Below are 24,302 nucleotides of genomic sequence, written 5' to 3'. Positions count from 1 at the left end.
ACTGGGATTGGTATATAAAGTTATATATGTTTTTATTTAATTTTGAAACAACATGTTTCACATATCAATCCCAGTTCTTGAACCCTCCTGTTCTCACTGTTCCCCCCACCAGCCCCTATCCCATTCCCTTTCTGCTTCCCAAGGAGGGTGAGACCTTCCATGGGGAGTCTTCAAAGTTGTCATCATTTAGAGCAGAACCCAGACCCTCCCCCATGTGTCTAGGCTGGGGGAGTATCCCTCTATGTGAAATGGGCTCCCAAAGTACATTCATATATTAGGGCTACATACTGATCCACTACTAGAGGCCCCATAGACTGTCCAGTCCTCCTAACTAACACTACATTCAGAGAATCTGAGTGGGTCCTATGTTTGTTTCCCAGCTGTCAGACTGGTGTCCATGAGCTCCCCCTTATTCAGGACAGCAGTTTCTGTGTGTTTCTCCATCCTGATCTTTACCCCTTTTCTCATCATTCCTCCCTGTCTGAAACTAGATTCCAAGAGTTCTGCTCAGTGTTTAGCTGTGGGTGTCTGCTTCTGTCCATCCAGCTAGTAGATGAAGGCTCTAGGATGGCATATAAGGTAGTCATCAATTTCATTATCAGGAAAGGGCATTTAAGTTAGCCTCTCCACTATTGCTTAGTTAGTTGAGGTCATCCTTGTAGGTCTCTGGACATTTCCCTAGTGCCAGATTTCTCTTAAAACCTATAATGGCTCCCTCTGTTATGGTATCTCTTTTCTTGCTCTCCTTTATTTTTTCCCTGACTCGATCTTCTTAATTTAATAAAAATTAATAAAAAAATCAGTGGATGCAAAAAGCTTATAAAATATCAAATGCATAAAAATCAGTCACCTTAGAACAATGCAAACAAAATGAAAGATTGATAATCCTAACTTCACATTTGGACAGCACTCATTCATGAAAATGATGCTGTCAATGTACTTTAGAAGAGTTTCACATTAATAAATTGATACTTTTTCTTGAATAAAAGTTATGGTAATTCAGGAAATTCAACATTAACTTTCAGAATAGGAATAATATGTAGTAAAATCTAAAATGAAAATTGATTTGTGAGTACATTGCAAAACGAAAGCAATAGCGTGTTCTTTTTCTTACACCAAGGAATACAATTTTAAAGCTCCCAAACTCTCAGTCCAACATATTTATAAAGCTGTGTAATTGTAAAATTCAGGTTTCTTTAAAAGGATTGAACAATATTAATCTTTTTCCATGCAAATTCAAGTGTGTCTATACCTCTCTAAAACACAGATATTATAGGAAAAATACTTATAAGAGTTTTAATTTTTGCTTGTAAATTTATAAAATATATAATAATACATAGAAATTGACAACAAATTAAAGTCATAGGTATCTAAAGGCAGATGTTTATATCATACCTCAACACATTAACATTTCTTATAACTCAGATTCCTCATTTACAAAATGATAGATAGCCACTGGAGATTCCCTCAAATTTTCTGATAATTTACAAGGTCACATTAAAAGCACAGAACTGTAGACGAAAGGTTGGCAGTGTTCTTTCCTGTGATGAACACAATACAACTGATTCTGATCAGAACCCCCAAGATGCTGCTTCCTGACCTATTATTCATTGGGAATTATTCCTGGGCCCTGGGATAGTAGTCACCACTGCTGCTATTGCTAACACACTACATGCTATCTGCTTTGTGTTCACCTGTTGCAGTGATCATTTTTGTCATCTGTTGACCTCTTCTTTCATGGCAGACATTGTAATATACATCTGGTCTGCATAATAAGTTCATCTATATAAACTTTACCAAATAGATATTATTATTTTACTTTATAGGAGTGAATAAGTTTTAATAATTTGTTATTTGTTCAAAATAACATACATATGAGTGGTAGATCAAAATATAAACATGACTTTCATTATAAAATCCTTGCTCAGAATTACAAATACTTAATTTTATCATTTCTAATGAAATTAAAGTTTGAAAAACAGAGGTGACATGATATTAAAATTGACATTATTACTCATAGCAGTATGCTTCTTTCATCAACATTCTAGGGTCAGGCTTTTACTAAGATAATTTTCACAATACAATTTTGATCAGCTAAAATAATTTTCAGTAACTTTTTTCAATTAAAGTTCTTTAAATTAACTTTTATAAAGTTCTTTAAAGCAGCCTTTTAAAGTTAAAAATCTAAACAGTAGAACACAGTACCAGACAATTCAAATTATATTCAATTATGTGGAAAAGTATTTTAAGCATATTTTGAAATACAGATATCAACAAGAAAACTATACCTATCCATTTACTGTTCATGATTTTGTATTTTATTCTCATATTTTAAAAATATAATTCAGGTTTTATTTTGTTGTGCCTCCTAGGTAGTGTCAAGTTGAAGCTGAATATCTCCCTACTGCTACCATTTGTCATAAAAAATTCAGGTAGTGAAACCTTCTAAATTCTATGTAAATACCTGGTTACACATGATGATGCTGCTCTATTGAGTGGCAGGGTGAAGTAACCTCAAGCAGAGCTTGTAGCAGTACAGAAGGTATTCCCATGAACATGTGTCTTTACCCACATTGGAGTGTGTCTGTTGTTGGGTAAGGGACATTCCTGCTTTAGATCAAGAACTGGAGAGAGGAAGCTTAAGGATGCATTTTGAATGCCAATCTAAGTCTTCCTAACTTGAATATTGTTTAAAATTTGAGAAGGATGTTGCTGAACTAATAGATACTGCTGTGGCATGGAGGTTGGGGCTGATAGGAGCCAACAATACCTGCAAACTTTTCAACCACTCTAAAGAAGATGATTTCTGTTCATTTGTTGTCATAAAGTCTTTAAACAAAATGATAAGCCTGCAAGGAATAAACCAATCATATTTCAACTTTACATCATTCCACATGTCCTGCAACACAAATACAGACACTATGCTCTGAAACACAATTCACTTAGATAAATAAGGAGTATACAGAATATGCTTTTTACCAAGAGAATGAAGAAAGTCAAAGAAAAATACCATGGACAAATTATCAGGATAAATAGGAATCCTCTTTAAGAGCTTCTGTTTCTGAGTCTAGTCAAAAATAAGAGTTGTTAGGGATCACAAATAAATCATCAGATCTTGAAAAACAGAACACATAAACAGCAAACATAACTCAGAAGTAGTACCTAATTTGAAATCTCTACTGTGATTGTCCTCACTTATTCTTGATATATTTCTATAAAGCAAGAATAAGTGTGTTTTCATATCATCCATCTTTTAGAGATTTCTGTCAAAAACATAAGCAAGAGAGATCATATGTAGGGTTATATTAAAGCATGGGATATTTTACTTTTAAAATGTTCTTTACTAGATATTAGCTCTATTATATGTATACATAATATACTCTGAATTTGTTACTATTTACCTGAAAATAAATCATAATAAAAAATGTGAGTGGAGATGACTTATAATTAAAAGGATATTGATTCCTAAAAAAGAGAATTTTGGAAATTAGGAAATAATACCTATGTTTAAGCAAATACCATACAAGCATAGTAGAAGAGGCAAACAAATAAACAAAAAATACTATTTAACTGATTTACTCAGTGGGTAAAAACCATTTTTTTCTTACCTTTTCTTGGCAATCATCAAGTTACTGTAATGTTCACCTATTCATGGAGCACAGTCTAATGAAATGGCATACTTACTAAAAGTGAAGTACCTTCAGTGGATGTCTATGCATGTGTAGCTTTCCTAGTAATGTAAATTACATTTGGCCATCAAGGAATAGAATTTGTCACAGCTGAATTTGAGCATAACTTTGATTCTCACACTCATAGAGTTCTCTGACAAGTTATTTTTCCAAAGTTTGTAGGACCTTACCCTTTTCTTTTTGTCTATAAAATTATCTTTCTTTATCCTACACTAAAGGTGGTTATAGAATGCAGAGAGTAGCAGGAGAATTTTAAAAACAGAGGAGTACTCAGAAACAAAAGTCAGATAGAGACCACACTAATATTTGAGACACCAAGAAATGAAAATAACAGGCAGAATGTACAAGAGGAATCATGCATTTGCTCTAGGAATTAGGAGTCCAAGGCCAAAGCAATTCAGGAAAACTGAAGGCCACCTCCTTGGGCCTCAATATTTTCAGACAAAGCCTCACTTTATGTCATGGGAACAATTGAAAATGCTGGAGCTAGACAAGCAGGATCAAATCTTACCAAGATCTCCATTTCCCAGGTCAATACTAGCAACAGAAGGCTAAGCAGACATAAAAGTCTCAGTACTGAGGAGAATAAACTGGGGGAGAAATGGGCTGGGGCACAGGTGCCAAGTGTCAGGCTGGACCTGACCTTTTCTCAACTGAAAGTCATCAATTGAAGATGTGCTCTCAAGATGTTCTCTTGAGGAAAGTTGTGGTTTAAGAGCCTAAAAAAAGTTAAAGTATAAAATATCTCAATATTCATCTTCTAATTTTGATCATTCTTCATATTTATTGTTTTTTGATGCTGGTAGCTATAAAACAACAGATAGCCCCTTAAATTTGAGAATGTTTTAGTGACATATCTATTAAGACAGACAGAACAATCAAGTCTATTTTTTTTCTTATTATTTTCACAACAGTATATTTTATTACAATTCCAACATCAGAAGCACCAGACATTCCTGTTTGCTGACTATATCAATAATTTTACGAATTGTTCAATATATTCAAGTCATAGCATACAAATCCCCCCCCCCTTTTTTTCACATGAGAGTGAGAAAAGAGCACATAAATCTTTTGGAAATGAGGCCTTTGGAACAACAGAATAATGCTACAGTCAATATACTAAAAGCCACTTTCATACTTCCATAAAAGTCTTACAAAAGCGAAACTGCCTTTAATGTATGCAGTGACCCTGATCTAAATGCAAGATTACTATATACACACTTTGCAAACACTCTAAAAGGTTTCATTTCCTTCTTCACTAATTCAGGTGATCTTTGTAAGGACAGACTGAAGCAATTTCATTATCATAATTTTATTTCTGACCTACCAAAGAAAGTACCATTAAAAAAGTGATGTAAGAATTTAAAAAGTTAGAGAGCAAAACAATTTTTTGAAGAAAGCTAGGACTGAAGGGGTTAGGCAGTCAGTAGTGCTTGGAATTAGGTATCATTCAGCTAGTCATACCTATTTCACATCACCACCAATTGCAGAGTCTCACCTTGACTTCAAAGTCACTTCCAAAAGGTAAGAAAAGATAACAGGAAGCGACAAAAACAAACAATAGGACATTTTGAAATGGAAATGGGAATGTTTGCTAACAGATATGCAAATAAGTAGTTATTGCTGAATTGGATTTGTATACATGATGTTCAGTATTCAACTGTCCCACTGATTAAAATTGTCTGGACTCTCAGTTCTGAGCATCTATGTAGAAGTCACAGATACTTACGCTTAATTATTACCAGGAATGAATAACAGTTGGTTTCTTCTTTGCAAAGCTGTGGAGATTGATTGACAGAAATAACTGGCTGGGTTGCTTAGCATTTACCTGCATAGAAATGACCCACTTAATACAGTGGCAGCCTTGCACCACTGTGGGTATCTTATCACATATGGAAAGAATCCATATTCTTCTATTTGTGATCATCAATACATTGACATTTTATTCTGTGAAAGCAAAGGCATTAACATATGCACACCATAAATTTATTCTAAAATACATATATATTTTTCCTAATTAAAAAAATCAATTTTGAATTTTTGTCTCTGTGCCAAATTCACACCCTCTCTATATGTGATATAACTCATGATTTTCTGTTTCTTGTAGAGCTTTGTTTTATTCCAAACTTACTATACAAATGTTCATATTTCAGTGCCAGGACACAGAGTAGTAAATATTATTCTGTTGTTCATTTGTCCTGCATATATAGTATCTTAAGCATGTCTAGTACCCTCTCCACTTCCCTCTCAATTTTGCCCTTGATATTAGTCGTCTGTGTTTCCCCCAGAGTGTTTCACTTTTCCTCTTTAATAGCAGATGTATGATACAAGGTTTCAGGTATTTCTATAAATCTAGAAACTGGGCCATGCATCAGTGGCACATGCCTTTAATCCCAGTTCTCACGTGCAGAGTCAAATAGATCTCTGTGAGTTCAAGATGAGCCTGGTCTACAGAGTGTGTTCCAGGAAAGGCTCCAAAGCTACACAGAGAAAGCCTGTCTCAAAAAGCTAAATAAATTATAAACAAGAGAAAGAAAGAAATAAATTTCAGATGAGAGAAAATACATATTGTTTCACTGAAACTGGCTTAATTCATGTAATACAACTATATCCAGGTTTCTTTTGTCCTGTAAATGACAGGATTTGGCTCTTTATGGATGAAAATATTCCATTGTGTATATAATTACATTTCCTTATCTGCTGAGTTATTCATAGAAAACCACAGGTAGATATTCTTTTATAATCAAATCTACTAGACTCTGTTGAATGAGGTCTTGCAATCACTAATATTCAAAGTCACTATTAAAAATTATGTACTAATTCTGTAATTTTTTAATTTTGCAGTGGTGGGTTACTTTCATTCCTCATGTATTTTTGTTCCAGTATGTCTAATTATTTTATGTAGCATTGTGATATATTTATTTTTCTTACCTCTCAGAAGAATTTTCTAAAGTTTTTTTGTTTGTTTGTTATTTTGTGCTTTTTGTGGGGAATATTTTCATCATGTAAAAATGAAAATTCTTCTATCTCCTTTAATAGAAGACAGATTTGCATCATCTAGTGGTTGGGTTTCAATTGTTGTCCTTCATGTCATTAACCAAAGTGTTAGGACCCATCCCTTCTTTTGAAGTTTGTGCTGAGAAATTTGCAGTGATTTAGTGGATCTCTCTTATAGTTACTTGGTGTTTCTCTCATCCTCCTATATATTTTCTTTCTTTTGCATTGGTACTGACCCACTGTAATGTGACATGGGATAGTCATACTCAGGGTTTTTTTGTTTAGCATCTAAACAGAATGACCATCTGTTTGCCTGAATTTGTCAACATTTGTGCTATAATTTTATTATAAATAATTTCTCTGCCTTTAGATTGAAAATATTCTCCATATTCTGTGCTCATGATTCATTCAGTTGATCTTTTCATAGTACCCAATGGATATTGAATGCTTTCATACTTCCTTATAAATTTATTATTGTTGTAGCTTTAAGAGACAAGCTCTGCCTATTCCCATGCTTTCGGCTGCTCCTCTGGTCCTCGGGAGAGGGAGCAATCCTCTCTCTCTCTCTCTCTCTCTCTCTCTCTCTCTCTCTCTCTCTCTGTGTGTGTGTGTGTACGTGTGTGTCTTCTTTCCCTTCTCTCTATCCCCTTCACTCATTACCTTCCCTTTCCCCATCCCCAGTAAAACCTCCCACCTAAGCTGTGTCAGCATGCATGGCCTCTTTCTCCCTCACCCCCTCCCCATGAGGCTTCCTACAAAGGGCCCTCTTGAGCTGTATTATAACAGTATGAATGTTTTGCCTGCATTCATATCTGTTTTCTTTGTGTGGAGCTCAGAGGAGGGCATCCCTTAAAGCAGGAAATGCAGGTGGCTGTGAGTCAATTTACTGGTGGCCTGGATGTGGTTGCAAAAATAATGCTCAAGGTGGGATTTTCAGTAGGTGATTGACAAACACAGGGTGGGAGACAAACAGGGACTTGTAGGCATGACTTATGTGGAAGCTAATGGAGTAAGGGAAGGAAAGAGAAAAAGAGACAGAGATGTTAGATGATAGATGATAGATAAATAGATAGATGATAGATGATAGATAGATAACAGATTGATTAGAGAAAGATGCCTCCTCAGAGAAAAGAGAGAAGAAGGAAGAAAGTAGATGGAGTTTTCCCTTAAAGAAACCTTTGCACCTGCATGCAGACTATGTAATGACATAGCATCCACAGGACCCTGGGCTGGCCAGGATACTACCTGAGTACATCTTGCCAGGTGACAGGGAGCAAGCCAGCTTAATACCTGAGCTCTAACACTGGGAATGAAACCCAGCCAGTATTCTGTACCTCTGAGCTGTCTCTCAAGCCCCCTCTTTTTTGTTACTATCTTAATGTTCTAGTTCTTACCCTGGCTTCTCATTTTGTCATCCCTTTCATAAAGTCTGTTGGTGAGATTTTTTTCCTTGGAGCTATATATTTGACTTACTGAATTTTTCATTCCTATTATTGGAGTATCATTTTTATCAGTGTTACAGTATTAGCCACTTTTCTAATGCTATGAGTGAACACTGCTCTCCAAGACAATAAAGGAACACATTTAATTTGGTGCTCATAGTTCCAGAGGGTTAGTGTTATTGACTATCATGGCAAAGAACAGGGCAAAAAGCATGAAGACATGATGCCAAAGCTGTAGGTGAGAGCTCATAATATTGAGACATTATGAGGGAAAGAGAGTCCTAACTGGGAATGGCCTAGGAATTTGAAACTTCAAAAATCATGCTCAGTGACAAACCTCCTTAAGCAAGGTCTCTCCTCTTAATATTTCTGCACCAAATAATATGACAGACTTTGATAATCCCTCAGGGGAGGCCTCACCTTCCCTTGGGAATGGATGGGGGGTGGTCAGCTGGGGACAGATGAGTATGGAAGACAGATGGAACTGGGATTGGTATGTAAAATAAGATTGTTTTTAATTTATATAAATATTTACTTGAAATGAGAAAATATAAAATATCTGGGGAAAGGACAGAAAAGAAGAAACATGAAAGGGCAGGAGAGACTAAAGAGTGAAAACAGAGCACAACAAAGAAGGATCTATGATGACTCTGGGTATAATATACAGAATGGTTGCCTGTAAACTGAAAAGAGTCATTATATAAAGTGGGAATTCATTCTTGCCAGATACTTTTTTCAGCCTTGGTTGAATGCCTTTCTGAGCTTCTAGATGTTTGTCATATTCAATATGTAAATATTTTCTCTTTTAGGCAGTTTTTTGTGAGTCAGCTCCAGACGTATTATCGAAAAGGTAGTTTCTTACTCTATCTAGAAACAGTCTGTATTCCCCTCCAGGCTCTGGTCCTGATTAAGTTTCCACACCTACAGTGTGAAGGTAGAGAGGGAGCAAGACAGGCAGCACCATGCTGTTTCCATGACTGTGGAGCATTGGAGTAGTGTTTAATGTTTTATGCTATAATATCAAGGAAAGGTGTCTGAGAATTTTATCAGGTTTAGAAAAACTCTATATACTCTTTATGAAAAGTTTTGTTTTGGTGTTTCTTTTTTCTATCTTTTGATTTTTGAGGCTCGGTTTCACTCTGCAGCTCTGCCTGTCTGGAAACTCACTATATAGCCCGAGGAGACCTTGAATTAATGGTAATCTTTTGACTTAGGTTTGTAGGTCTGGAAGCACAGACAAGGCCCTTCACAGCATCTGGGAGATTATGGTGTTTGGCTGAGAAATGTACTGTAGAGTTTCAAAAACATGTTTTCACTCTTCTGTACTTATATGGAAAATTAACTGCTTCCTAAATATTTAACTAATCTTGTGTTCCTCCTGCAAGTGCAACCTGAATCTAATGTACCATATTTTCTTTTTAATTTAAATTTAAACAAGGTTCTTTTACCATGTCAGTCCCAGTTCCTGAACACTCCCGTCCTCCATTTTCCCCCACCCAACCCCTTTCTGCTCCCCAGGAAGCAGACATCAATGTGGAATTTCAAAATCTGTCATATCATTTGGAGCAGGGCCTAGGCCCTACCCCATGTGTCTAGGCTGAGAGAGAGTACCTCTCTATGTGGAATGGACTCCCAAAGTCCATTCATATACTTGGAGTAAATACTGATCCATTACTAGAGGCCCCATAAACTGCCCAGTCTTCCTAATTAACAGCCAAGGAGTTCAGGGAGTCTGGGTCAGTCCTATGCTGGTTTCCCAGCTGTCAGACTATAGTCCATGAGCTCCCTCTTGTTCAGGTCAGGTCTAGTTTCTGTGGGCTTCTCCAGCCTGGTCTTGACCCCTTTGCTCATCACTTCGCCCTGTCTACAATTGGATTCCAAGAAATCTGCTCAATGCTTAGGTGTGGGTGTCTGCTTCTGTTTCCATCACCTACTAGATGAAGGCACTAGGATGGCATTGTCAGGGAAGGGCATTTGAGGTAGCCTCTCCACTTTTGCTTAGATTGTTAGTTGGGGTCATCCTTGTAGATATCTGGACATTTTCCTAGGGCCAGATTTCTCTTAAAACCTATAATGGCTCCCTCAATTATGGTATCTCTTTTCTTGTTAATCCTCTATTCTTCCCCTGTCTCAAACTTCATGCCCACCTCTTCTCACCTCTTCCTCCAAACAACATCTCCCCTCCTTCCATGGTCACATTTTACTATGTCTATGGCCAAACCATATATCTACCACCATACCACACTGAATGTGCATGATCTCATCTGTACCATAATTTTTTTAAATGTATTATTTTACTGGCTACAATTAAACAAAATTTTAATCTGCTGAGCTCGCATCTCCTTCTGGTTATTTATGTCCATTACTCATGCATTCACTGTTCTCAATGTCTTATTTTTCCTGACTTCTTGGTGATGCTGTTTGTTTTCTTTATCTCTCACAATTGGCATATAGATATATGGGTGTGTTTACATACACACACACAATTTTATATATAAAATGTGTATATTAAAATTTGTGATATTCCTGATTCTTAATTTAGTTATGAAAACCATGAAATGTCATTTTATGTTCCATACACTTGTATTCTATTGGTTTACATCCAATTTGGAACTGTGAGCATAAAGTTTCAGGCACTGACCTAGCACACTCTCTTTTGTTTCTGACTCCATTTTGTTCTTTTTCTTCTGAGTTTTGTCCTAGTACCAGTTGCTTTGGATCCCAGCAACAAATCATTTTATGCATGGACATCTGAAGACAAGAGACTAACACTTCTCCTAAGCAGCCCAAACAGTACAACCAATATTGCTCCACAGAGCAGAAGCTGAGATAATGGAAAAGGTCAACATACTAAAGTGAGACCACTACAAGCTGGACTGTTGCCATGGAAACCCCAATCCTTGTCTTTGCTGTGATTGCTGGAGAGATTCTGAACACAAACATTGCATGAGCTTTCACCCCTTGTTCTTCCCAGTGTGTTCAGGTTGAGAATAAGCTCCACTCCTGCCTTCCCCAACACTCCTCCTCTGATGGGATTTTCTAGATGGATGTCAATCCCAGGAACTCTAGAGTCAGCAATGTCACTCTAATACTGATAACAGGTCACCATTTATTCAAAAATATTTTCTTTTTGTCACATTAACAGTTGTGCATTCTTAAGGAATCATCAAATCACATATATGCCATACTGCTTGATAGTGTCACGTTAATGAGTGATACTGTGAGCAGATTTTTTAAAAATATATATATAGATTTTATTTTCTTGAAATTGCAAATCAAATATATAATTTCTACTTCCATTTATACCTTCCAAACTTTCCATTTACCCCTCTTTATTCTTAGTAAAATTTATGGCCCCTTTTTCAGTAATTGTTGCTACACACACACACACACAGACACACACACACACACACACTTGTACATACATACATATATATTCCTAAATATAACATTCTTAGAGATTAATTTGTTTGTATATTTTCAGGCCTGAGAATTTGGAAGTAGATAACTAGTTAGTGTGCCCTTCCTTGAGGAAGATTCAATCCTGCCCTTGACATTCCTTTATATGCCTGTAGTTCTTTGTGTAGGGTTGAGTCTCATGGTCTTTCCCTAGTCCGTATTAACATGTCTAGTCACTGTTGCATTTCTTCATCTCATGTTTAGACCATCATGTTTTTGAGATTTAAATTATTACTTCTCCTGGTTTAATTTTTTTTTATTCAGTGTGCTATCCTCTTTACCAACTTGACCTTCAGTATCCAAACTTTCATTATTCCTGAAATGATTATTTTTAACTTACTCTTGTTATTTGCATTAGGAACATTTCCCTTTATATGCCTTCATAATTCTTATATCTCCACTTATTTAAGTTTTCTTCTAGGTTCTTAGGCATATCCAATACTTTAATGTCTAGTCAATTATTTGTATTGATTTCAGCTAATTTTCTCTCTCAAGCACCTGTCTCTGCCTTTTGAAGAAATATCAAGTTTTGATTCATGATCAGCTAATATGATTTTTCATTTCATTATGTTATGTAATTTTATGTCTATATTTTCTATCATGACTAGCTAGTCACAAGTTCTCAGTGAAGAAGTTTTTGTTGAACTTGTTTATATTTACAACTAAATCTCTATACTCTCCTTTTCTTTCATTAATTTTGAACCTATCACTTATTATTCTGTGTATTACAACTATTTTATCTCTCTATTGTCAAACTTTTGTGATTGCTATTATCACACATCAATATCTTTACAGTTACCTGGTGCAAATCATGTACCCAATAAATAGTTTTGAATTAATTGAATTATGAATAAATGAATGATTAATAATTCACTGTTTGGTATCAGTAACTTCTCTACCTAGTATATAGAAGGAGATAATGATAGGCCATTTGCAGCTTTCACTCAACAAATGGAAATATGTTCCATTGGTGACTAGCAGAGTCACACTAAAGCACTGTAACAGCACTTAGTGTTTGACTTTATCCCATTAATACACAATTCATTCTTCTTATCACCAAATCTTCAAAACAAGTGCTTTGGACTGTTTTAAGTCACACAGGAATAATTTTTTTCCAACGATAATAGCAAAAAGTTCAGACATTCTCTCTATGGCAATGATCTGAAGTATAGAAAGGTCATTGGAAACAACCTAGCTTTGGCTCCTCTTCACAGGCATCAAACAACCTGTCAATCTAGAAAATAATTCCAGTAGTGCTGAAATATTTTCTTAAATTGTTCTCTTAAGGTTTAACATTCTATCTAGATAGTCCAAAATTAATGTCTAATTGGCTTAACATTTGTTTTTGCCTTTCTACTTTGAGTGACTTTGGAATTTTGATAGTTTTGTTTGATAGTTTTGTTAATTTAAAATTTTCAGATATGTCATGTTTTTAATTTTCTTTTTCTGGAATTCTTAAAAACAAACAAAGAAACAAAAAAAGCAGACATTTTATTTCAATGTAGCCACAGGTTGATTCAACATTAATGCAGCACTAAAAATTATCTTTTAATCTGTTCATTGTTTCTCCAAAATGCTTTTCTTTACTTTTACTTGTCTTATTTGACTAAAAATGCTCACATTAACAAATTTTATAAAATACATGATTCTAGTGAGTTTTCTTATATTTAAGGATAGGAAAAATCAAAAACAAATATGTTTTAAAAACAACAAACTAGTGATAGTCACCATTTCTGGCTTTCACTATAGTGATATGGGAAGTGAACGTTTTATTTCCATAATTTGTTCTTTCCCTGGGTATGCTAGGTTTTCCAGAACATACTTTGTCACCCTACATTGCAATCAATTCTTCTGGAACTGGACAAGAAAGGGGAGGCAAGTAGTGATGTCTTTGTTTCCTGTGTTGAACTCATTATCACCTTCCCTCCAGCTAAGGTGTATGGGGGAACCTCTGTTCAGATGTGCTGCTGTCTCTTCTCTATTGCCATGACTGGGAACAGTTCAAAATGCTCTCAGTAAGTTTTGTTCTCTTCTTTTAAAAATGCTTTGTCGCTGGGATTTTAGCTATTGGAGGCTTTTGCAGGATTGTTGCACTGACGCTCATATCTGCTATTGTCTGTATATAATTCAGCTTCAATTAACATATAACACATCTGTGTATACATCTGTAGTAGATGTTTATTATCTACTCCTTTTCTCTCCACATTCTTTTGGTTTTCTGTCTAGAAAATTCCCTTTAACCTTCTGGGGAGTAGGAAGTGAATTCATATATAATGCACCATTTTTTTTTTTTAGATAGAAATATAATGTGCATGGGAACACTCAAAAAAACCAAAACAATTTTTGGAGAGCCATTAATTTTAAAAATTGGAAACATACCATGCTGTTGAAAGATAATATATTTGGTCTTTGTTGATAGAAACACTGTTGTTTCTATAAGTTAATTTATTTATAATTGCATATAAAGTTAACTTTGGAAACCTCTTATTGTATCCTTGTATCCAATGGGACCATGGCTTCATTCCCATTACACTCTATATATATCCCAAGTCCAGTGAAATATTTTCTCCATTGTTTGCATTTTGATATTGTAGCAGATGTTTAGTTAGTAATTGTAACAACTACAAAAGTCAATAAAAATCACATTTTAATACAATGCAGTCTAAATTCTTTCAAAAATAAATCAAGTACCTCCTCTAGTTTGTTAAAGAATTTTGAATTTGTTTCTCCCTTGGAACTTTAAGATGTATGGGAAATTAACTATACAGTAACCTGTTAACATCTCTGAATAAAATAACAACAGGGAGCTACAAGAAATATAATTTGACACTTAATATAAGCTATTATGCCTTACAAAAACACAGTCCCTTGTCTATATAAAAGCACACTTTATTTCAGATGCTCACATAAATCAGATTTAATTTAATGTATTTCTAAATCTTAATAAGATGAACTCAGTTCCAGAAACTGCCATGACATTTAATTTACTTTTCATATAAATAGAAAACAGTAGCAATACCCCTGAGTATCATAAATTCAGTTTATTTCTGATGAAAAGTAATCATTCAGCAACTACTATTTTCCTTAAGTTGATTTTCACTTTTGTCTGAAGTCAGGATACAGAAATATTTTTAACAATATGGCAAACTAAAGATGAAATATTAAAAATTAGAGTCATGAGGTGAAACATTTCAAATTATTATCCTGAAAGCTTAATATTGCAAAGGTTTAAAGCAAATAAGCACTTAGGATAACATGTCTGAAGCATTTCTTAAGATAATGACATAGAACTTCAAAATAATTAGAACAAAGGGACTATCAATCAGATCAGGTGTTGAACACAAAATTTTTTCTACCAATAACAAATTGCCTTATCCATCTGTGATAGAACATACTTCTCTTCATACTGAGTGTGGTTATAAATGCAAGGAAATATTTCAGTCTAAGATTTTTGCATTAACTTCCATGTCCATATCAGATTTTCCCACTGTCCAAACTAAGTGAATTTAGTGGCATCCAAATGTGAGGATCTGAGTTCAGACCCCAAATCCCTATAAAGTTGGCCATGATCATACTATTCTGTGATCTTAGTGGCTGTAAAGTGAGATGGGAGACAAATTTCATTAAAAAAAAAAAGTGTACCATACACTAAGGTGGTCAAAGGAAAATAATGTAAAAGTTGTTATTACATATACATATATAATTGGATATATATGTATATATGCAAACACATTATGTGTCTCTGGAAGGCCCACCCTGATAAATTAACAACTTGTTTTTGTAGTAAGAATTTGGATGGTTTATTCTAGTACTTTGACAATGCTAATTTTATAATGCCACCATTAAGATGCTATTTACTCCTAGATGCTTGTCTATGAACAACTAGCTATTGAATAGACAATGAAACCAATTAAATGAAATCACACTCTAAATTTCCAAAGTTCTCAGTTTCGCCATTATGAAAATCCTGTTTCAGGTATTTCTGAAGTCTTAGTGTTTTGTGTTCAGCTATCCCAAAACACCTTCCACCAAATATTTTCAAAGAAAAAAAAGTTTACTTTGCTCATAGTTATAGAGGTCCAGGAGGATGGTGCCAGTATCTTTCAAGCTTTGGAAAGGGTCTAGGGCATCATGAAAGCAGGAAGAGACCAGAGGTATAACAGGAATTAAGAGGCTCATATTAGGCCTCACCCCTGTGTTCTTTTTATAACTTTTGTGACAATTTCTCTCATGACAACTAAACTATTTTTATAACAGGGCAAAGGTGAAGAGTGGTTTTGCCTGTTCTTATAATAATTACTCTCATGCACTTATACCACATCTACCAAGATCTGTATTATTCTCACTTGACTTCATTTTTCTTTTTATGAGAGTGGATTTCCCCAAGTCATATTTCAACGAAGTTCCCAGTCTCAATACTGCAATGCAGTGGACCATGCCTCAAGCCTGTAGAATACAACCTATATATAAACTCTATCTCTGGCCCCTAGATTCATGCTTTTCTTACAATGCAAACTAGTTGGCAAACTGTTTTGAGACACCAACATAATTTAAAGCTTGCATGTTCTTTATGTCTTCTGATTTAGCACTACATGAACATTACAACTGTCTGCTTCCTGCTTCCTTTAGAGAAACAGTGCAGGTAAGAGCTTGGATATACTGGAACAGGAACATTACCCAGTTTTTATTTCCTGATTCTATCTGTATCACAAAGTTTGTGACAGAGTTTGATGGGGGATGTCCTCCTGTACTCTGTGACTATGTTTCATCAGTTGAGGAATAAACTTGTTTTGGCCAAAGAACAGGCAGGATGTAGACAGGCAAGAAGCATAAGCAGAGCTGCCAGACTAGGAGAATTCTGGGAAGAGAAACACAAAGTGAATCACAAAGGAGACAGGGAGGTTGGATGCCTGGGAGATAAGATACATAGAAATACACAGATTAATATTAATTGGTTAACATTAATAGCGACCTAGCCAATAAGAAGCCCAAGCCCGAACAGTTTATAATGAATATGAGCCTCTGTGTGGTGTTTTGGGGACTAAACAACTGAGGGACTAGTTGGGACAAAAGCTTTCATCTACATTGGTTTATAATAATTGCTGTTCAGGAAAACTAATCTAGTTGCTCACAGTTCAGTTTATCTCATTCCCATGAGACAATGTTTCAAGTTTCAGAAAACAAAGCATCTCATGTCCTTCCTCTAATGTATTGCAGTACATGGACTCTGAGGTAAAGTCTTAACCAGATCAGAATACTCACCAATATTAACTATAATGATAATGAATACAACTGGTGATGCCATCTTCCACTCATCCATTAATATCTCTGTGTGCATACAACATACACATAAATGTCAGCAGCTTTTGTGTTATTATTTTAAATATATCTTTCCTTTTCAGCTTTGTCAACTAAAATATCTGTGTCTTTTAAATGGAAGAATAGAAAAGATAAAAGAGCCACAATTAGAAGGGATTTTATATTGGAATAAGAAAGGGATTCAAATCTAAGCATTTAGTCTATTAGAACTATATGAAGTATTTCAAGCAAACCCATTCTTTACTTGAGTAAGAATTGTGCCTTCAGATCAATTATCTTGTATACAAATGTCAGGATATGCATAACTATAGGTGATAAAATTTATAAAATTTAAAACCTGAGATTCAGTCAGCTATAAAATTTGGGTTAATATATTCCATTAAAGTATGCTGTAAGTTCTGTTCTTGATTTTTCCCCCCTCGGTAGTTATCCAAGGATGCTATAGTGATGACTTTGCAAAGAAAATATAGTTGTTTAGGTAACTCGGTATATTACAGGGATAGAGACAACTCCCATAGAGTTAGTAAATAAGTATGATGCTTAGATTTTTACAATGGCAGTGAAAAGATGGCAAATGTGAAGTGAGGAGAAAGACTTTAGAAGCCAGAAGTGTCAGGGAGGGAAGGTTTCAAGTCAAATGTGAACTATCTATAGAATTCTATGTTTACATTTGCCTATACTGTTTTATTCCATCAATTATATCATGTGTCTTCAGGAAGTATGGAATATGCTTGAATTCATAATTTCGTATGTGCTTTATTCTAACTCAAGTCTGTGTTATTTTATTAAACTAGTTTCAATAGTGACTTTTGTCTATTAATGTTTCTTTTATTTTGTTTGTTTTGTCTTACCTTCTTACATATTGAATATCAATTGCTTGTTAGAGATCTATTTTTAAATGTTTAACTCAACCATATTCAAAGATTTATACAGCACACATAAAAGAAGAATCTAAGTTAATTTTCATAAAGTGATATGCAATGTTGCAGATCATTATCTGGCAATAGTTCAATAATTGTCCATGAATTGTATGAGAATTTGTTCATCAATTCATTTATTTTTTAAAAAAAGTCATTTCAGTCAAATGGTGATCATAGACATGATGAATGGAAGAGGTTAACAGCATATATCACATCCTAATAAATGTTTAATATAGTGCAAGCTGATTTCTTAAGGAGATAGTTCTGAAATATGAAATACCTTGCATTACAGGTGACTTTTCATTCTTTCATTAGGTCAGCATCAGTATGGTAATGCCTACTGGATATCAGACACTGTACTGTCCACATCGAAGAGAATTGTGGCTTTAGTGGAGTGAGAATTCAAATACAAAGCCAGTGCTCATTTTCATAAAGTAAATTATATATAAGAATAGGATAAAAGAGGAGCATCTAATAATCTTACCTTGGAATTGTCAAAAATGTATAACAGGTTAGAGTTGAACAGAATAAATCATGTAGAAATTTTAGCACAAAAAACATCTCCAAAATGATCAAAAGGAAATTTAAGATGCATGTGAAGCAGGGAGCAGCTTACAAAACAGAGTGGGATAAAAAAAAAAAAAAAAAGTCTCATAGATGGGAGAGTTAAAGGACAAGAAACCAACAAAAGCAAATATATACTGGAAACAGTAGGGGGTGAAAAGTGTCTGCCACACTGAGAGTATTCATTACCAGACCCAAACAACTTTTGGAGAAAACCATAAAAGATGATGACATGAAGGGTAGGCAGGAGGGATACAGGTAATATAATAATTCTTCACTCTAGAATGATCATTTTGGCTTCTGTGTGATAGATTGATTAGCATTAGAAAAATCAAGTTATAAAGTGTAGTTAGTATACCCTTTTGTTGTAATTAGATTTCTTTCTCAGTTTATAACATATGACAATAAAGAACTCAAGAAATGTTTGCAGGTTTAATTATCAGTAAGCTGCTGTGCTCTGTAAGGAGTCAATAATTACAAATGCAAATGCCATATGAGATACATATTAAGTCATGGTACATTATTGGTAATGTTTTCAATTTTTTATTAATAACATTCTTATTCAGAAATAACTTTGATAGAAAAAAGTTCCATTTATGCTTTCCAAATACCCTTTGTGTTGCTTCGCTGTATATTGCAAACTTACATAACCATGTCAAAAGCACAGTTTGGGCTTCCAGAAAAGACATTATTGTATGTAAGTCATAGCTTTTATTTCCTTATTGACTAGCAACAGACCTTTTGTTAATTGATTTTAAAGTAATGAAATATTTAAACAGATGGTTACAAAAATATCCTACAAACTCACATATTATTGTTGAGAAGAAAATATCCCATAGAATAATGTTTGCTTCATATTTCATTGGCGTAATAGCAACAGATGTTTTCTAACACAGACGTATTGCATAATGTTGGCTATAATGTGAAATGCTCTTTAATAAATTGTAGTTGCCAGTTTTTACTGGAAAATTTGATTTCCTGATAGCTATAGAATCAGATGCAATGTCACAGACTATGGCCTCGCCACACTGAATGTGCCTCATTTCTTCCAGTATTTATTTTTAAAAGGATAATATTTCTTATAATTTTGACTATTCCATGCAATGTATTTTGAATATATTCATCCCCTACTTCTCTCCTAACTCCTGTCAGATCAATTTTCACATTTTTTCTCAACAATCTTCCTTTCTTTTTCTTTTTTTTTTTTCTAAATTTACATTTTTTAAATTTACATTTGATACAAAGTTGATTTACATGTCTATCCTAGTTTTCTCACTCTTCCAACCTCCTCAGGGAGGGTGAGGCCTTCCATGGGGCGACTTCAAAGTCTTTCATATCATTTGGGTCAGGGCCTAGGCCCTCCCCCCATATGTCTAGGCTGAGACAGTATCCCTCTATGTAGAATAGCTCCCAAAGTTCATTCGTATACTAGGGATAAATACTGATCCATTACTAAAGGCCCCATAAACTACCCAGTCCTCCCAACTAACACCCACATTCAGGGGGCCTTGGTTGGTTTTAGGCTGGTTTCCCAGCTATCAGACTGGGGTGTATGAGCTCCCCCTTGTTCAGGTCAGCCTATTCCATGGATTTCTCCAGGCTGGTCATTACCCCTTTGCTCATTACTCCTGGGTCTCCGTAACTGAATTCCAGGAGTTCGGCTAGTGCTTAGCTGTGGGTGTTTGCTTCTGCTTCCATCAGCGACTAGGTGAAGGCTCTAGGATGGCATATAAAGTAGTTGTTAATCTCATTACCATGGAAAAGCATGGGTTATAACAATCTGTACCACCAATTTGTGGGAAACTGACACTTCTGATCTCTGTGGGCAACAGATACACACACTGGACATATGTACACATCCAGGTAAAGCTGTTATACATATAACTTATCTCAGAGAATACCAGGCATAAACACTAATTAATTAATTAATTAATTAAGAATTAAAAGTGATTTTCTTTCTCTCAGTCTGTTGAAGGTTGAGCCCTTCCCTTCCTATGTTAACCTATTAACAGGCTAGATCTCATGCAGATAATGGTCACACAAATACAGCTTCTATTATTTCCTCAGTACAAAAGTCTGTTGATATATAGAAGAGACCAGTTCACTCCAGTCCTCCAACACATTTTTATAATAGTTACCCCACGTTTGGAGGGGATAGAATACAGATTCCTTACTTTTGGCTGGCAACTTACTCTCTGGCATCTGACTTGTTATGAGATTCTGTGCTAATGAGTCCTGAGAACTGTACTAAACTCTTGGTGGAAAGATACATTTGGAAGGCAATTTGTTTCTACATCCATTTGGAAAAATAATAGTCATAAATTCATCCCAGGGACATGTAAGCTTACAAAAGAGGATATTTGACCAAATTACAGATCCATGTGTTTCCTTTTATAAATCAAGCCATTATAATATTAGTGCTATTGGTGCACAAATGGAAATATTTTGCTATGTTATTCATTATTTAAGCCTATAGATTATTCATACTCTTTCTTGTTTATATTTGAGAATTTCATGCATGTATAATTGATTTTGATCATATTTGCCCCCAACTCCCTGATGCCACTTCAACCTCCCCATCATAACATCACATCTTCTTCTTTTTTGGTTTTTCTTTTTCTTTTTTTCTGAAACTCTTCTTTTTTTCTGAAACTCCCTGACTTCATAGGATCTTCCCACATATACATGGATGTGGGACCATCTGTTGCAGCATCTGAAAACCAACTAAGGGCACCTTCCTTGTATAGTATTTGTTCTCTGTCCCGCAGAGGCTTGTATCTCCTTGTCCAGGAGTGGGTTCTCATGAACAGCATGGCCATAAATTCCTTACTTAATTCATCACCAGTAGCAACATAAGATGTAAAACTTTAATACTTCTGTATAATCTTGTTATTGAAATACCTTCTTTGGCATTCTAAACTTTTTGACATATTCTCCACCATTCAATCACACACAAAGGTCTGATTTATTATTAAAGATAATCAATATTTTGTGGTAGATTTTACTTTACATTTGCATGTGTTATGCAGTGTTGGTATATTTAGACAAAGTACCATGATGCATTAAATGAAGTGAATAGATAAAAAGATCAACCTTGGAACCATTTCTACCAATCTGCCATCTATAATAATTATGATTTTCTTTTCATATCAGCATATTATTTTCCAAATGAAACTTTCCTGAAAACTGTCAAAGTTTTAATCAAGCTTAATTGATGAGTGGCAACATAATAGCAGTAATGCAACTAATTTACATTTATTTTATAGACTTAGATTGAACATGGAAGTTAAATTAGACATTAGCATTCAAACATCAGGCCAGAATCAAAATTAATGAACAAAAGAAAATGTAATTCCTAGTAACTGGAATTATAAAATGCAAACTCTTAGAATTTAAATGAATTTATAATTAATGTGAATTTTAGAGAAATGGCATATTATTGACCTCAATCTTCTACATATTCATGCCATTCATTCAGATATTTTTTGTTACTGTTTATAAAGGATATCTAATAATTTTTGGCCATTCACATTTTGAAAGAAAGAAATTAATGTTCTGATATTACCTGAATTCACATTGTATATGAAGAAATTCTTCATGTATTATAGGATTTGCATTTACCAAACTTTACTATCGGAGGACAAATGAGAGCATGTATTTAGCATTGTTTTTACTGCCTTCCTCACAGAGTGTGTATCAGACACAAAACCCGTGAAGAATGAAGAAGAGAGGCTCACTAACATGAGACTCTTCTTATCAGACATCAGAAAGTGACAATGATGAGTCCAGATATACATTAAAGTCAGGAATTTAATCATGGATAATATTTGGTTTCTGTTAACAGGATTTTCATGATTTTTTTATATATGAGGATAATTCTTTTTGTAGTGATACTTTTGTTACTGTCTTTTATCTGAATTATTTTGAATCAGTAAAGTTTTATCCATTATATAAGGTCCCTCAAAGAAGGGGGAAGGGACAAGTTCTCGAGAGCACATGGAGATTGAGGGGGCAGTGAGTGGAGAGGGAATTAGGAGAGGAAAGCACGTTTGACTAGGAAGATTGAGTCAGGGGAGGAATAGAAGAGAGAAAACAGTGAGTGAGAGAGAGGTAGAGAGATAGATAGAGAGAGAACATAAAAGAGGAAGCCATTATAAGATTGAAGAGAAAACTGAACCTAAAGAAATATTCAGATACCTACAAGACAAACTCCAACTAACAATTTGAGCAACAGTGGAAAGGCTACCATAAATGCCCTTCACTGATAATGAGATCAATGACTAACTTATTGACCATCATGGAGCCCTCATCTAGTATCTGTTGGAAACAGAAGCAAACACCCACAACTAAACACTGAGCTGAACTGGAATCCAGATGCAGAAAGGGAGGACAAGACCACGCTGCAGAAACACATAGAGACAGCAGACCTGAACAAGGAGGAGTTAACGCCCCGGACTGATAGCTGGGAATCCAGCATGAAACTAACTCAGAACCCCTGAATATGGGTCTCAGCTAGAAGGCCTGAGTAGTCTAAGGGATCGCAGACAGTGGAGCCAGGATGTATTCTTGCTGCACAAAAGGACCTTGTGGGCACATCTCCCATGGAGAGGATACTCCCTTAACACAGAGACAGGAGAGAAGTCCTAGTCTCTAATTCAAATGACTTGACAGATTTAGATGACCTCTCCTGGATGGCATCAGCCTACATGTGGAGTGGGTGGGGGGGTGGGATGGGAGGTTGGTCAGGGTGCATGTGAGGAGGGAGAGAGAGAAAGAGGGAGGAAGGGAAAGGAAACTGGGATCGATATGTAAAAAAAATAAATAAAATAAAAAAGTTTAAAAAACTAAAAATATTGTTCAGTTTTCCCCATGGAGGGATAACTGCCTTAATCTAGAGACAGGAGAGAAGCCCTAGTCCCTACTTCACATGACCTGTCAGATCTACATGACTCCAACTGGATGGCATTTCTCTACATATGGAATTGGGGTGGGGGATGGGAGGGGAGGGTGTTTAGAGTGCATGTGAGAGGGAAGAGAGGTAAAAGGGAGGAAAGGAGGGAGGGAGGGCTGAGAGGAGGGAGGGAGAGAGGGAGGGAGAGGGAACTGGGATCGACATATAAAATAATAAATTAAATAAAAAAAATGCTTTGACTCCAAAATTTAAGTTGAAGGACAAGTTACTGGGGAAAAGGATTTCTATTTTTGTTTCCACAGAAAATGGAAAGATGTGGATTCCTTCCAGACTAATGTGGTTTGATCATGCCAGACCGCCTGAAACAGAGTACAAGCTGATCCTACATTCAAAACAAAATAGCCCTACAGACTACAGCCAGGATATCTGAATCTTCTTCGAATCCCCCAAGACAGCGCCCCTTACCAGCAGGAAGTAGTTTGGAAAGAACGACGCCCAAATTCTCAAATATTGTGTATAAATGTTTGTTTTCATTTAATTGGACTTTGTTATATAAAATTAAATAAAATAAAAAAATGTAAAAAAAAAAAGATGTTAGATTTTCTTTTAACCTAAAAAAAAAAAAAAAAAAACTAAAAATAAAACCCCATTGTAGACTTTTTCAAAGTATCCCCCGTTCCTTTCCCATTTGCTGATTTCTCTTCTTTTTCAAACATAACAACATATTTTAGTAGGAGGCACAGACACAAGGATAGCAGATTCGGCAGATAACATTTTGAGGAAAAAGAAAATCAGGCAAACTATCTGATTCACAATACTTTAGAAAAACACACAAAATCTACAACAATTAAAAAAATTGTTTGGAATAAATCTAATCAGTGAAGTGAAGGATCTCTATGATAACAAAATTAAAACTTGTAATAAGTAGATTAGGGAAGACACAAGAAGATAGAAAGACCTAATATGCCATGAACTGGCAAAGTGGATGTTACAAAAATGA

The sequence above is a fragment of the Phodopus roborovskii genome, unplaced genomic scaffold, assembly GCF_943737965.1.
Source record: "Phodopus roborovskii unplaced genomic scaffold, PHOROB, whole genome shotgun sequence".
Taxonomy (NCBI): Eukaryota; Metazoa; Chordata; class Mammalia; order Rodentia; family Cricetidae; genus Phodopus; species Phodopus roborovskii.
This window is presented reverse-complemented; position numbering follows the sequence as displayed.